We start from the raw sequence: 16,864 nt of genomic DNA, 5'->3' as shown, positions 1-16,864 counted from the left end.
ACAAAAGGATGGGTTCTGCACTGGTGGGTGTGTTATGATCACTTATCCACTAATTAGCACTGGAAAGATCACAGAAAAGTATCTGTAAAACACCAACTCTGTAAATCTGCTGAGTATAATGGGCCTCATACGCAAAGCGATAATATGAGTCTAGAACCTCCAAATTCTGTTATTTTATTTTCATGTCTTTGATAAATATGACCTTTGGGAAACTCCGCCCAAACACAATTTAAGATTTTTGAAAGGTAAACCTAATTTTGGACCAGTTTCCTAAGCCTGGACCCCTGTTCTCCTGCTGATCTGGCTGACTATTAAAATTTAAAAAAAAATGTCTCAGCCTACATCTTCCAAATCCCAGAATCCCTTGCACATATAATGTTAATAAGGAAAGAAACTTCACAGTGCAATGGATTGTGGGTTATGTAGTTCCTGCATGCTGTCTGTAAGCTGTGGAGACATTGTTACAATTTGTAACATCAGTTTGCATATAAAATTGTATGTATTCATACTTTTTAAAGGAACAGATTACAGTGATATTAGAGATTTCTGTGTTGTGTGGGGCTCTTTAACAAATGTTGGTTCGGAAGCTGAAGTTCCCCTTTAATACAATCATGGTGCATCTTACCATTAATGGGAAATACACAGTATGGCCATTACTAAAGCCTACAGGTTTGTTTTTGACATTACAGAGATGTTTCACCTTTTGGAAAGGTCTGCATAGTAATCATGGATATGGGGCTAATTGTGTGTGTAGCTGACAAGCCTGACATATCTCTGGTCACTTATCAATAGTAATAAATATATTACATTTCATAGAGTTTCACCCGTACAATTTAAACCACATGCAGTCAATTTATAGAAGTCAGCGGATCCCCCAGCAGTGCGTAGATATTGGTTTTGATTAGACATGACATTTCCTTCTGACTGTGGCAAGTTCTCTTTTTACCCCAGTCTTACATATAGGGGCATATTTATAGAAGGGTTTGCCACAAGGAAATGGCTGCAAAAAAAGTCCAATACAAGTGAATAGCGAGCTGTGAAATGAGAGCCTGATGGGGAGAGACCGTAATGAAGACCCTAAGGAGAATATACAAAGCATTTCCTTTTAAACCTCAAAATCTTAATATATGGGTTTCAATCATAATTTTGCTAATAATACGATTTTTCATCATTGGATTTTTTTTGGCTACAAAATGACTTATGCTGTGTATATTAGGGACACACTGGCAGCTATACACTGCATGTATTCTATTCACCTGAGATGATTGCTCTCCAGTGCTATATGTTGTCTTTGGAGAAAGGCATTGGATTCCACAAAGTTCATTTGCTAGTTTGCCTTTAAATTAACAAGTAATGATATGTACCCAGTTCTATTCTGAAACAATTTGCAATTGGTCTGTGGATTTTGAATTAGTTAGCTTTTTATTTAGCAGCTTTCCAGTTTGGAATACAGCCATAAGCACTTACAGTAATGCTGCAATGAGTCCTCTATCAAAAGAAACACAGGGTTTCTTGTCTCTTTTTTTGTAAACATGATGTTCCAGTGTCTGACTTCCTCTCTCAGAAACATCCTTAATTCCTGTGGCCAGAGTCTGGGCAGTTCTCTTTTCACTTCCCTCTCCTGCTCCCCTCTCCCACCAGAATGCTAAGAACTCCCCCCCCCCCCCCCCCACCTTAGGAATGTGTGATCTGAGCTCTAATGGCTAGACTGCAGGAAGGAAGCTACTTAAAATGGCAGCTGCTGTCTTAACCAAACAGACGCAGTTTCTAGGGCTGTTTGCTCAGGTATGGTAATGGTTTTAGGGTTCTAATATTGTTCTAGGTGGCACTAATGTGGCAAATCTATTGGCAGTAAAATGCCAAAATTACTTTCCTTCTCATTTAAAGGCACACTGCCATAATTATTTGGCACATGCTTTATTTTTCCACAGTCATTTTATTTCTATAGTTTGTTTCTCTTTTACACTCATTATTAACCCAACAGCAGACAGGGCTGTATTCCTTGACCAGGAATTCATGGTGTGAGCAGGGCCCCACCCTATTGCCTACTAACTGTATGTACTTGTAGATGTGCATCACTGATTACTCCTATAAAGAGGGGGATCAGAACTATACTATTCGCATACCATAGCTATCATAGCTGCCAGAAGCCAAACCTTCCTATAATAGTTACAACTAAGCTGCGTTATCTGAGGTATCTTCCCTCTCCTAAACAATACACCAGAACCTGGCCCTACTTTTTAAAACCTGGCACCAGTTGCCTAATGTTAGCGTAGGAGCTTAGGGTACACTGGAGAAGGGATCTACTACAACTGTAGATTTTGCCCAGGAACCTTCTCCCTTTGGTTAAAGGGGAAGGCTCAATCCTAACTGCTGTCTGTTTTTTTATTGGCCTACACCTCTCAATACATACATTCAGCGATGTTTTTTGTATGCCCCTGATAAAGACCCCATTCACCTATGGGCAAAGCTCAATCCTCCCTGCTGCCTGTTTTTCCATTGCAGGGCAGACATTGCACCACTCTAGGGGGCTGATTTACTAAGACACGCATTCCGACCGAATTGGAAAAATTCCGATTGGAAAACGAACATTTTGCGACTTTTTCGTATTTTTGCGATTTTTTCTGCGCCTTTACGACTTTTCGGAAATTATCGCGACTTTTTCATTACCAATACGATTTGCGCGAAAAAACGCGAGTTTTTCGTAGCCATTCCGAAAGTTGCGATTTTTTCGTAGCGTTAAAACTTGCGTGAAAAGTTGCGCTTTTTTCGTAGCGTTAAAACTTAAAAGGCGCGACGTTTTGCGCAAGTTTTAACACTACGAAAAAATCGCAACTTTTTGCGCAAGTTTTAACGCTACGAAAAAATCGCAACTTTCGGAATGGCTACGAAAAACTCGCGTTTTTCCGCAAAAATCGTATTGGTAACGAAAAAGTCGCGATAATTTTCCGAAAAAATCGCAAAATACCGATCATTACGAAAAAAACGCAATCGGACGCATTCGGCCCATTCGTGAGTAAGTAAATGGGCCCCTAGGTATAGTTGCTCTAATGAAAATGAAAACATGAGCTCCCTCCTTTTGCCCCACAACAATAGAATAAAATAAATGATAAAATAAACTTTTTTAAAAATGTTTTCATGAACTTTTCTTTTGATTGAATTTGGCCCAGTATATCAGGGCTTTCCATTTGAAAGAGTATCTTCTTATTAAACTTAAAGGTATGTGCCCCTGCCATTCGTTTCATTCATACACGTTTGTTGAATCTTAAAAATATAATAGGAACTAGGCAAAGCTAGGCACAGATAAAGAAAATATTGGACTATAGCTCAACAAGTGTTATTAAAGATTCTTTTAGCACGTGAATAGCTTGTCTGCAGCCCAGTATCATTTTAGAGTTGCTGTAATAATGTGTAGATGGGACTTCACATAGCGACACCTACACAATTCAGCCTAGGCTGAAATGCAGACATAAATCTTCTTCGAAGGTAAAATACATCCATTTTTTATAAATTGCAGCTTGCAAGGACAATGCCGCGTGATCACTGCGTGTATTCACCCTCTGCTGGAGTTCTCAGGCAGGTTTACACATGCTGTATGTTTGCATAGAATCATTCAATAGAAAGGCAAAATAATGTGATCCAACTTCCGCCTCCTCCTTCATCTAAGCTTCATGGAAAGTTTTTATGGCATTTAATAGCTAAATATTGTATCAGAATCACAGTAATGCCCCAATCCAATGCACAGAATAAAGATATATATATATATATATATATATATATATATATATATCTCACTGTGTCCTATAGTTGTACTGCACAGCTTACTATTTGGGATCTAATAATAATAAGAGACAGCAATGTGTTTGGCCATTATTGTCTTGCCAGGTTAATTGTTAGCATGCTGTGTGTTTTCTTAATATATAATATTAACACCCTATTTATTGTTATGTTATCTTGGTTAAGTAATTGGGATGGGATATAGCACTTCCGTGTGACAGAACCATTTCTTCCAAGAAATTCTATAGATTTTTTGTTTTTAGCATTTTATATTGTGCTTCTAAGTCCCTGCTATTGCCATTATACAATGGCTGCAAGTACTGCGCATAAAGGGTGTGCAGAGGAATTTCAAGGAATGTTGGTAAAACATTTTACATTTTTCCACCAAATTGTGCTTTTGCATCTTAATAAGCATTGCATTAATTAGAGGTCTATTAGGATAAGGCAGATAAAGGAACAGTATCCATAATATATGTCTAAAAAAAGATTCCCAGTTCCCAGCTCATGATTCAATACTAGTTAGTTGATTCTGTATCTGCTGTTGTTGGAGAATAATAATTGCTATAAATAATTGAATAAGGCATATGTATAAAACCTGTATCTGTGGGCACTGGAAAGCATACACTTTTCTATCTGCTGTTAATGCATTATTTCTTACAGATAATAGAACGGTCTAAAATTAGCTCTCTATGCCTGCTGTAACCCTGAACCCTTATCTTCTCCATCTCTTGTCCAACCAGCAGCACTAGTTACTATTCCCAGCTGCCGGAGGAATCTTGATAAATAGATTCTTTCTTTTTTAAAATGGCAGTGTTTACCTGCCCACTTCATGTTTGCCTTTATTATAATAAACATGTGGTTAGTGACAGCTATTTATGAGTAAGTTATTCCAAGAAAATCTTTCCTCGATCTTCTTTCATCGCCAGACAACACCAGTGTTTGAAGAAGAGCCTGTAGCCAGGCATCAGGTGGGAAGATGGAACAAGCTCTGTCCAATTTCTATTGCTTTCTCACCTCTCTTCCAATGGCAAAATAATGGCATAGAAACTCTGTTTGTTATATGAAAATACACAGAGAATACTTAATCTCAATCTAATATTTACTGGTCAGGAATGAACACAGAAATGAATGCTCTGTTACAAAATGCAGCCAAATTACTTTCTAGAGCAACAAAGCTAATGATTAATTATTACCTATTATTATATATCATTAATCTAGTGCCAACATATGAGCTGCCCCCCAAGGCAAATAAGTAACATTATTCAGTATTAGTCACTAGCATACGTTTCCTCCTTCTGCAGAACCAGGTGGGGTGGCAGCGGGATGTGAAGTGTGACTATTACAGACCACACAAAATATTCTATAATTTCCTTTTATCCATGCAATCCATTGATTCCAGCTATCTCCAGATCACATAGGCTTGTATGCATTCTTCAGCTCCACAGCATATGGGAAATACTGACTGCTTATACTGTACATGTGCCCATAGATATTTACTGCAAGCACCACTCACCCACACCTTATGAAGTCTGCCTTGTGATTTCTGGGTTACAACTCAGTTTCCACTAACTTTGCAGCATGCCTTGCAGCACTGGGGTTACAGGTTTGATTCCAGCCAGGGCACTGTCTGCAAGGAGTTTGTATGTTCTCTCTGTGCCCACAAGGGTCTCCTCCCGAACTCCAAGCACATATAGACGGATTAATTGGCAACTGATAAAATGGCAATGGTACATAGTTAGTCGCCCGTGATAAATTTTCACTATTATGGGCGACAAATCTCCCCGATATGCTATCCCACCAGCAAAAATGTAAATTGCCAGTGGGATGGGATACGCGTCGCTTCGGTTTTCTGAAGTTTCCTTCCGAGGCAACATCGGCCTACTAAAGTTATGCGTATACCATCCCACCAGTGATTTCCATTCTTGCTGGTGGGATCAGGGCCGGATTTCTCTTTGGTGCGCCCCGAGGCCGCCCCTGTGGGAGTCCCCCATGCGCATGCGCGAACGCGCACCCCAGTGCGCATGCGCGAACGCGCTCCCGTTGCGCATGCGCAAGCGCGCCCCCAGTGCGCATGCGCAAAGCGCCAGCTCCCCATTGCGCATGCGCAAAGCGCCAGCGCATGCGCGAACGCTCTTTTTAACTCCCATACGGAGCAGTGGGGAGAGGTCCCGACTGCTCCGTATGGGAGCAAAATTAAAAAATGTTCTTGCGGCGGGGCGGCATGCCGCCCCTAAACTTCTGCCGCCCTAGGCCCGGGCCTTTGTGGCCTCTCCGCAAATCCGGGCCTGGGTGGGATGGCATGCCGGGTTGACCACAATAGTGAAGAGTTGTCGCGGGTGTCTAATTTCTTTGTGTGCCATTGCCCTTATAGTGTGTGTGATGGGGACCTAAGATTGTACACTCCACTGGGGCAGGAACTGGTTTGAATGCCGAATGAAGTGCTATGGATACATCACAGGGACCTATCCCTTGCCCCTGCAATTCCAGTTAGAGGGGTATCTTTGCTGGTTTCTTCAACATTGTTTCAAGGCAGAAAAGGAACAAGCAATGTTTTCACATTTTCAAACCACTGAAAATTTTAAATATGAGGGTGAGTAAATAGAATCACATAATTACATTACATTACATTAACATTTATTTATAAAGTGCCAACACATAATGAAAATAATACAATTTCTCTGTTGTTTAATTGCCTGGGCAAATAAGCTAGGCTGCCCTGGCAAGTCACTTCTTTTTGTATTTCTATGGATCATGGAAGTTGTGGCGTGTCATGTAACGGAAAATGTCGAGTTCCAACAATTCTGATGTTTCTCCCTATTTAGGTAAGCCGCCCCCACCCTGGTGACTCGTCGCTTCTCATCCTTTTTGTAATTGGTGGAATCACAGTGTCTGAGGTCAGGATGGTGAAAGATCTTGTAGCGACTCTCAAGCCTGGAGTACAGGTACAGAACAATAGAGTGCCTATGTCACAACACTAATGCTACTTCTAGTGGCAGATGGGATGCAAGCAGATCCATACATGTAACAGACAGCATACAGAATAATTCCGCTGAAGATGAGATTGAATTCTGTCATGTTACCAATAAACACACTGCTATGGCTCAGTAAGATAAACCTTGGGGTATGGCACCCCAGCTCCTTTGATTTATTTCTGGTTACTTCTCATTGACTGCACCAGGAACAGTTATGTGCCTACAGTTATCCCCACTAATGTGCTGCACCAAAACAAACACTCATTATAGCCTAATATTCACTTCATAAATGTAAGATAATAGGTAAGGTAAAGAGCTACTCCCTCCAAAGACTTCCTTAAATGTATCTTTATACAGAGCATGTGCTTTTATTGTTAGGCCTAATTCTCTTAGGGAGTGCATGTTGTTAGTTCCCCAGGTGTCCTCAGCCATATGAGTTGTACTCTGATAATCTCCCCCCCCCCAGCAGGCAATCAGCAGAAAATCAGCAGAACAATGGGAAGGAAGCAAGACAGCAGCTCCCAGTAGATATCAGAATAACACTCAATAGTAGGAAATCCAAGTCCGGCTTGGGACTCCTCCTGTTACATGGGAGTAGGAGAAACAGTAGGTTACCTGAAAGCAGTTATAATGTGTAGCGCTGGCTCCTTCTGAAAGAATCAAATGCTATTTTAAATGGTAGAGTGAATTTGCTACATAAACAGTGTAATTTAGAAATAAAAAGTATACCATAAAAATCATGAATCTTTTAAGCACCATGTGCATTCAGAAAGAAAGAAATCTGTGCATCTGAACGTCTACAGACATAATAAAAAAGATAGAATCACTAAGGGGTTGTTTGGCACCCCCCTCCCCCCCCCCCCCAGTCAGTCTAGTCACTTTCATCTGACCAAAGGCTAACACTCTAAGAAATGCAGCAACCTGGGGTATTTTTTGTTTCAGTCCACCCAGCCATATTGTTCCAGTTTCTGAACATCCCTTGCATCTCCCCGGACAGCCCCCGAGTGATTCTACCTTCCTCCTAATTTCAGTGCTAGTACGCTGCTGGTCATGCCATTGTCTTCAGTTTATAATGAATTGTGCTGATTCATTTCTTTCAGAACATGAGAATATTTCATCTAGATTCCCATGGTGAGAAGGGATTAATGTCAGGACATTTCCCACGCAGAAAAGCTGTTAGCAAAGATATTTTGTTCTAATTTGACCCCCTGTAGATTTTAGGAGAATTTCTGTCTCGGGCACAGCAGATAGACTGCAATCCTCTCACTGTGTTAATAGGGAAGATTCTGCAGTGAGTCTGCGACTTTAGCCCCCTTATCATTACTGGGATTAGCACCTTCAGAATGAAATCGCTCTATTAGATTTGGCACATTAAAAGCTTGTTATTTAAAGCCTTCCTTCATTCACTGGGTTAAAAATAAGCTTGCCATACAGCTCTCTAATCCCTTCTGTTATTTATAGTGGCTGGAAAGTGGCAATTTGCTCCCTTTCTCCAATGTAAGACGTATATATAAGATTTGTGTCCCGGGTCTGGACAGCATGCTATCCTTAATTCCTTAATGGGATCTAAGAGCAGTGCGTGACTTGCCCCTACTTACATTTAGTTCTAATGTCAGATACTGCTATTATAACAGCAAACACTAGTCTGCTGGAAAGGCTACTTTTTTTTTACTTTATTTTATATTTGAGGCTTTTATGGCTAAAAGCATTGAATAACAATAATAATAATCAGGAGGCAAGAATTCTGCTTAAATGTCATTTTCAAATGCTTTTCACCTTTTAGTTATAAATAGCAGCAGCAAGAACACATGCCACCCCTGCATTTTGAATACATATTACCTGTGTCAGGATCAGGATAGAAACCTATTAGTGTTACATAACCTGTCAAATCAAGTTATTTCCCATGAATCTGTCAGTAAGGTAGTGCTAAGGAATACTAATTACTTAGTCTTTTTATCATATCATTCTCCTGTTCAGCTATATGCAAATATACTAGGTCTTTTGTAGGAAACAATATTTATTCCCCAGCATGGAAGTATCCATTGGCATGCCCTATTTGCTCATTTATATTACAAAGGAAGCTCTAATCATCCTGAATGTATTCTTTTCCAGTAACAAACTCATACAACTACACATTCAGCCAAGGTTGAATTATGACAATGGAACACCATATTTACCATTCACCTTGCGCCATCTCCCAAAACCTTTTACCTGATGTAGATAGAATGCCCACTGTATCCAGTGACCCCCCAGCCAAGCTCCAGGCAGTATGTCAGAAAACTGTAAATCCCTTTTACAATAACATCTAAATACTTCTACACTTTATTTTTGCTTATTTATTTCTGTATATTTGTAATGTATGTCTATTATGTGTGTGTTTTATTTATTGAGCAGAATAAAAGAGGGCTGGAGAAAGAAGGAGCCTCTGGTAATGAGGCACTATGAGCCTATAGAAATAATGTCATTTGCATTTTTGCCAAGCTGATTTTCTGATCTAGAACCTTTGTTCTCTCTGCACTGCCCTGGAGTCACTCCTACCCCAATAGATTGTGGCTTGTTATATACAGCAAGCAGGCTCGCACAGAATCCTGTATAATGAATAACAGAAAGGGAGTGTTGCTGTCCAGCACAGTCTGTGTTAGAGCTGTTTGTGTAGTAGCCTTCATAAAAATGTCTGTCTTACAGCAGTGAAACAGTTAAGGCTAATTGTTCTGGCCAATTTAGCATTCAGTTGAGCATTGTGCCCCATGATATGGACCAGCGAAAAGACCCCATTTTCATTCTTTCAATTCCAACAAAAATTCCTTTTCCCAGTTCAGCTTCTCATTCATCGCTTTCAAATAGAGCCCCAGAAATACTTTCACTAGCTCCAACAGCAATTCACTAGTTACATAATGAGGGCCAGTCTGCTGCTGCTGCAGCCGTTATATAATAAGGCTAACGATCCTCCTATAGATCAGCACATCATTAATAAGAAAAATGTTTAAAAAATGTTGGCAGACTGTTGAAATCCATTGCATTTTTAGAGCAGGAACATACCATCTGGAGTTTGCTTGGTTTTGGTTTGACCCGTACATTAGGTCAGAATGTCCCAAAGAATGAAGTCTGTTAATTTGTGAAATAAACCTACTCTGAATTTTATACTTGCAATTACAAATGTGTTCTCAAACAGACAAATAGGCAGCCTTTGGTTCTCCTTTGCTTATAGAACTAGATCTTGTTGCCATGACCATCATACAAAATCTTCAACTCAAGGGGCGAGAAAAAATCTTTGGGGACTAATGAGTCTACAACGTGGGAGTTATAAAATCAGCCCTTGACTATAGCATACATTTCATTATTTGAAAATATAATATTCCCATGGGACCAATGAGCCGCCTGAGAACTGCTTAAAAAATTGGGCTTGGTTTGTATCCATTGTTGCTCACATGGCCAACAGCGGAAATAATGCCAGACAGACTTTAAAAACATTCAGCACAATTACACCTGATTTGTGACAAGGTACATGCGCAGTTTATTTAGCAGCAAGAAAATCTGCTATCTTAATTATGGCGGAATTCTGGGGGGAAAACTATGCATTGTGGGAAAAACACATGGCAATTGCAGTTGAAATTGCGATTGTGCACGTAAATGTAACCTTATAACTATAGGTCATCATGATGTGCACAAGCGGATTGGCCTGCACCTTGACTCCAAATAGCCTTATATTGTTCAACAAATATATAATCTGGCCTATAAACTCTTCTGGTAAAAAGTAGGATGGCTGCTGTAGGTTATAGACTGAGAAATTGAGAACTGGTTTCTATTACTAAAACAGTTCTGTTCAGTAAGATTTAGAATTTAGGTGCAGAAAGAGTAAACCCATAAATAAGAGACATTTGTTATTTTACAGTGGACTTAAATGGATAAAAATTGACACTGAGACCTGGCAACTAGCTGTTTAGAGTTTGACCCATACATCGAAGTGTAACAGAAATCTGTAGCAACTAATACTGAACTGCAGCCAAGCTTTTAATATACACTGTGATTATGGGTGGATCCCTATCGAGGAGACATCCCCAGTGAGAGGGAATTCTTAGCATTGCATTGCTGTTAGATTATTTAAGTCAATGTTAGATTGTCAAATCTACTGTCTGCTATCTCACTGTTAAAGTGGCATCACTGCCACATTGCAGCTATGACTTCATTACATTGTTATAGGAACCTCTTGGGCCATCACCAAGTCTTTGTTGGGCATTGTGGCACCGGTCAAATAAGCTGTGGAGAATGAAATCTGTTCCAACATATTTGTAGTAGAATTCCACGCAACTCTGCCAAAATGGAGCTCAAAACATATCTTAAACATGAAAGTAACAGATGGCTTAATAACCCACCAGACTAAAGAAACTTTTACTGTATAATAGTTTTCCACACTAAAACTTTTGTAGGAAAACAAATAGGTTGGATATTTTCCACTGTATAAGATATTCGATATTCATACTCCCGTGGTTTTACAGGTCGGAAGCACTGCTTATGAACAAAAGAGCAGAGTTTAAATGGAAAAAATACATTATTTAGAAGCAGGGATTACTGCTACATTCCTATGTTTCTATAAATGTTTGGTTCGGCACAAAGGCATAGGCCATGTAACTCACAGAGCATTTTATTACGGTGCAACACAGATCTGCCAGTATAAAGAAAACACTGGAATGGTATTCCTCTCTGTGAAGTTCTTGGACCGCACTTGATGGCATTGCCGACTCACACCTCACATTTGCAGACGACTGATACTGAATTTCCATGCCTGCCCTGCCTGTGTTCCAATTGTGTTCAATTGTTCCATAAGGCCAATCAGCAAATTTAGACTGATGTGGTATAGAATCGCTCATAGGTTCTTCTGATATATGGACCCCATTTCATTTTTGCTGTTCACCTTGTTCAGACAAGTACCTTATGAAGCACATAGGAGTGGCATCTTCCTGTATCAGATTTAAGCACCAGCTAGAACATGTCAGTTCTATTTCTCAAACACTTCCAAATATTCTTCTCTCTAATGCTAGAATATATGCACAGCTTTATCTATAGAGTGTTGGACATTTCATTCTGTAACTATCCATTCTGTGTATGGTGCAAATGTCTGGCCTATTGCATTCCCTCTAATCTGTACTATTGTGCACAAAACCAATTCTGGTACACACAGAGAATGTGTATTCATGAGACTATTAGCATTCTTACGGTTAATGAATCCGGCATTCATTAACATTCCAGATGGTTATCAAGCAATTTGTGGTCCTATTTGCATGAATCTTAAAGTAGACTCCATGTAGACTTTAGGCCAAACCTTTGGGGTAGTAGATCATACTGCATGGAAAAATGCTTACAAGTTCACAACAATGGTGCGTTGTGAGGAAAAACATGGCAGTTGCACCCAACATTGCACTTTGCTCAATGTACTTGTAAACGCACAAGTGCCCAATGTCAGTTCTACACATAAGCACTCCTACCTAGGAAAGGCTTGCTGCTGCATGAACTCATTCATTATATAAAGTGTAATAGCCTGTTATTCTTACTTTTGTTTCTAAAGCTTCTTTTGCAGTTGGTTACCTGGTCTTTAAAGAAATGTCCACTGCAGTTTCTTAAGATAAATGAGAGTAGCCCTGATTTTCACCCCAACTGATACCCCCTGATTCCCAGCTAAACTAAGTCTGCCCAGAAAGAGGTTGAAACATGAGAACTATTACAGAAGACTTTGGGGGCCTCAGAGGTGCAAATCGTAATATTGTTTGCTATAGTTACCCTAATGTTCTATCTAGTTTAAGGCTTTATGGCAGTGATCCCCAACATGTTGCTCCCAGTGGCCTCAAAGCAGGTGAATTCCTGGCTTGCCAGTCCACACAGGGGCTACCAAATAGCCAATCATAGCCCTTATTTGGTACCCCCAGGGACATTTTTAATGCTTGTGTTGCTCCCCAACTCTTTTTACTGAATGTGTTGTATGGGTAAAAAAATGGTCATCTTGATTTCTGTTGGTGCACTATTTATCTCTCAATACTCGCTCCCAGCACACAACATTAAAGCTGCTCCTCACACAAACATCCTATAGAGGCTATAGCGACATATTTAGAAACACTGCTAGACTGGCATCAAGAAGTAAAGTAATTTCATTGTTTTGTCCTTTTCTCTACTTTTTATTTTATACTTTTAGGTAGTGGTAATGTCCACAAAGCTTCTGAAACCGCTTGACATTCCTGATTTGCTGTTTGCGAGGGACCGTCTACACCCTGACATCGGCATCTGACTTTTCCATTTTCAAGAGATGAGTGATGCCAATCCAATAAAATCCCGCCAATTATATCATTTTATTGCCAGATTTGCGCCAGTCTCCAGAGTAACTTCAGTACTTTGATTAACTCTTAGGTCTTTTGTAAGAGATAACATATTCACAAAGTTACTCAGTATGTAAATTTACATTATTTTGCTCTATTCTGTGTAATCTTTTCTGCTACTTAATAGGCAGTGGGATGGTTTAAATGTAATAAATGCCGTTTCTAAATCATTGCAATAAAACCTGTATACTCCTTGTTATTTGGCACATGGCTGCAGGTGTCTGACTAAAAATCCCATTCAGCTTGATTTAAATACATTGGTTGCATTTAATCTAAATATAGAACTGACTGGGTCATGTGGATATGAATTTGTATGTGATTTTCACGAAGCTCCAACTAGTCGTTAGGACCAGAGTTGCTTGAATTTGTGATTTCATATATGAGAAATAAAAATCCCCTATTGGATGAGCATCCAGTTCCCTAAACTCTCCGTAGGTCTGACCACAACAACTTTGGGAGAGCTGCAAACTGCAGTTTAACAACAGACTAGAAATGTGAAGTAACATTATTAAGGCTTTGTATAAGCAGTGTCAAGATAAAATAAGTAATAAGAACTTAGGGAAAAAAATGCTCAATAGTCTTAAATTGGATTATGTGTAAAGTGGAAGCAAGAGTAGACTGAGTCAGTAGCGTATTGGCCCATGTCCAGGACCCTCCTGTGGGCCTACTTGAACTATATCTGGACAGAAATCAGGCAGATATCAATCAGGCAGGTTTGATTTTGCCATGCAGTGAGGACTGTATCAGTATGTTGATGCAATCCCCATCCAACAGACTTGTAGGCCTCTATGTATCATCCCATAGTTGTCCCTTTGGCCAAAGATCAGGATCAGCCCAGTTTTGCCTAGTGTGTCACCAAACAATTGAATGTGGCAGTGTATGGCCAGCTTAAGGGCCCATATTAAGTCAGTGTATTAGCTTATGGCTCAAAAATCCCATTATGTACCTAATTTTCTATTATATTTTCTATTATTATTTTCTATTGTAAAAGAAAATGTCACTGGGATCATGGTGACCCTCCTTATAGCATGGGGACCTATTTTTGAGTCCCAGCCTATAGATTAAGACTCTCTGATGTAACCAATGATGCATACGTTTTGAAATCATTATCATAAAATTAATGGGTGTACGCAATTAGAAATAAGCTTGGGAATTCCCGTTATTATTTTAACCTAAATGTATACCTTATTCATAAGGGGGTTCACAAAAAATGTATGATTGAGTGACTCTTTAGTAAGATCCATCAAGGGGTTGTTGGAGAGCTCCAAAATATAGCAGAAGAAGTCCTACTGATCTGTAAAGCAATAATTACACAAAATTGGGGAATGGCCATTGTCTACTCCCTGGACCAATGTTTTATCAGTGATCATGAATATTTGTATTTGTCCGTATCCAGAATGGTAGCCATGATAGCTCTGATTGGTTAACCACATCCAGTAGATAGATTATGCAAATAATACACTTTTTGGGCTCTGACATGACCTACAACAACATTTTTATTAATGGCTTCTGTACCCATCTCTTGAAAGAACCGTCTATCTCTATATAATATGTAATAATATCATGTGTAATATTCATTCTAATGTGTAATATTTCTCATCCGCTGCTGTTACTGTGCTACCGGCTCACTCTGACTAATAAAGGTAGATAATAAAGGAAAATGCACATTTGTCAGAACTAATCTGGGTGTGGGGAAGGCAGCGCTTGCGGGTGAATTAATCACAGCACAGAGCAATCTGTTCTTCTGTTCCCTGTTAGCCAATCGCATAGGTAATGTAGCAGAATATAATGTTCTCCAAGAATGAAACTCAGAAAGACTATAATAGGAACTTCTAAGAATTTGTCTTCTGTTTTGGAATTTTCAGAATGTCTCTTTTCAGAAATGAAAGTGGCTTTTTATTCATAAATTTGGGTGTGTTTAATTTCAGTCTGATTGGAAAGGACTTTGCATAGAGTTCTCTGTTCTTAATTGCTGTATTCTTCCTTTCTATGTTCAAAATAATTCTCAGAATATCAGGTCAGTGATCACTGTGTAGGTGGCCCAAGTTAACAAAGAGGGGGAAATGATATCAAATAGGGTGTCCCTTATGGCACTTCTGCTGTTGTTGAAGTGCAACTCCCAGAATGTCCCAAAATTTGCCACACTGTTCACCTTGGTACCAGTCAAGTAGCTGGTGATTTCTGAATGTGCTTTAGGATTTGTACGGCTGGCTGCCAGCATAACAGGACAGCAGTGCTGATGTGGGGCAGGATCATTATTTATGTCAGTCTCCATGCCAAAAATCCATTTAAATGGCAAATAAAGCAACAAATAAATTGCTACATGTTTGTCATCATTAGAATGCACATGAATTAAGTACTTACCATACAGAAAGTTTATGCTTCTAGTTTTAAAAGTAACTCCTTCTAGCTGCAGATGCTGCCCCTCACTGCTCAGTGTCTGACAGCACTTGGAGCACAAGCACCAGACATATAAACTAATGGGAACCCCTTTTGTATAAAAATGATACCAACTATAGGACAATGCAAATGGGTGGGAAGCAAAACGGGACATCAATAGGATATCGTTAAAACAGAAGTTGCTGTATGTGGAGAAAAATGTTCATTGCCTTTTCTCTGCCTGTGTTTTCTACACTGTTTCATCCACTGCTTCTTAAGCTATGGGGCACACAGAGCCTGTGTTTTATACCCAAGCGGATCCACTGTCATGCAATCCTCCCTGTAGCTCCATTTATAGTGTGGAGATACATGGAGCGGATATCAGTGCATGACAGCATATACAACTGAGTTTTCTATGATCCAAAAATGAGGGAAAAATGATGGGGCATGTCAAAATCTGTCCCTTGTGTGCACTCCCAAGCCTGTCAGTGCACTTGTAATAAGGAGCAGATATGAGTAGGTTGGTTTTCCTTCACCTGCATAGAAAATGTGGGCAGGGAAAAGCCAATGAACAGCCATGTGTGCCACTAGCCTACAGTGGTAGTGCTCTGATACAGGACGCCTACAAAATATTGATGCTAATATTGCTGACAAGATGTTAGATAGTACAATATTAGATAGTTAGATAGTACAGATGTTAGATAGTACAGTATTACTACCTAACTACCAGAAGACTAAGGACCTTTTCTAAACCTGATAGAAACTAGTTTTTTTTTTTATTTCATTCCCAGTACTAGAGCAATGTTCTAGAGCAGGGGGCTCAAACTCAATTTACCTGGGGGCCGCAGGAGGCAAAGTCAGGATGAGGCTGGGCCGCATAAGGGATTTCACAAAAAATTGGCTTTCAAGGGATAATGCAAGGCACGGCGGGCGGGAGCTGCTGATTGCGGAAATGACGTTATGCCATCATAACAGTTATTATGGGAAGACGTTCTGTGTGCACAATTAGCTCCTTATGATGGCATAACGTCATTTCCGCAATCAGCAGCTCCCGCCCGCCGTGCCTTGCATTATCCCTTGAATCGCAATAAAAATCGCAATCCATTCATTGCTTTTGAGAAGGCATTGGTGCGGGCCACAAAATATTGTACCGAGGGCCGCAAATGGCCCGCGGGCCGCGAGTTTGAGACCCCTGTTCTAGAGCTATGAACTAGAGCTATGTTCAGTTTTTATGTAATTTTAAGTCCTTGCAATGAAGATTTACTCTAAAGTGTATTCATTTTATTTAGAAATCTATCATCCAGCCAGTGTAAACTGTTATTTCACTCACACAGTGTTGGACTGGGACCCCAGGGGCCCACTAGAAAACCA

Source organism: Xenopus tropicalis, chromosome 1 (assembly GCF_000004195.4).
Source record: "Xenopus tropicalis strain Nigerian chromosome 1, UCB_Xtro_10.0, whole genome shotgun sequence".
NCBI classification, from domain to species: Eukaryota; Metazoa; Chordata; class Amphibia; order Anura; family Pipidae; genus Xenopus; species Xenopus tropicalis.
This window is presented reverse-complemented; position numbering follows the sequence as displayed.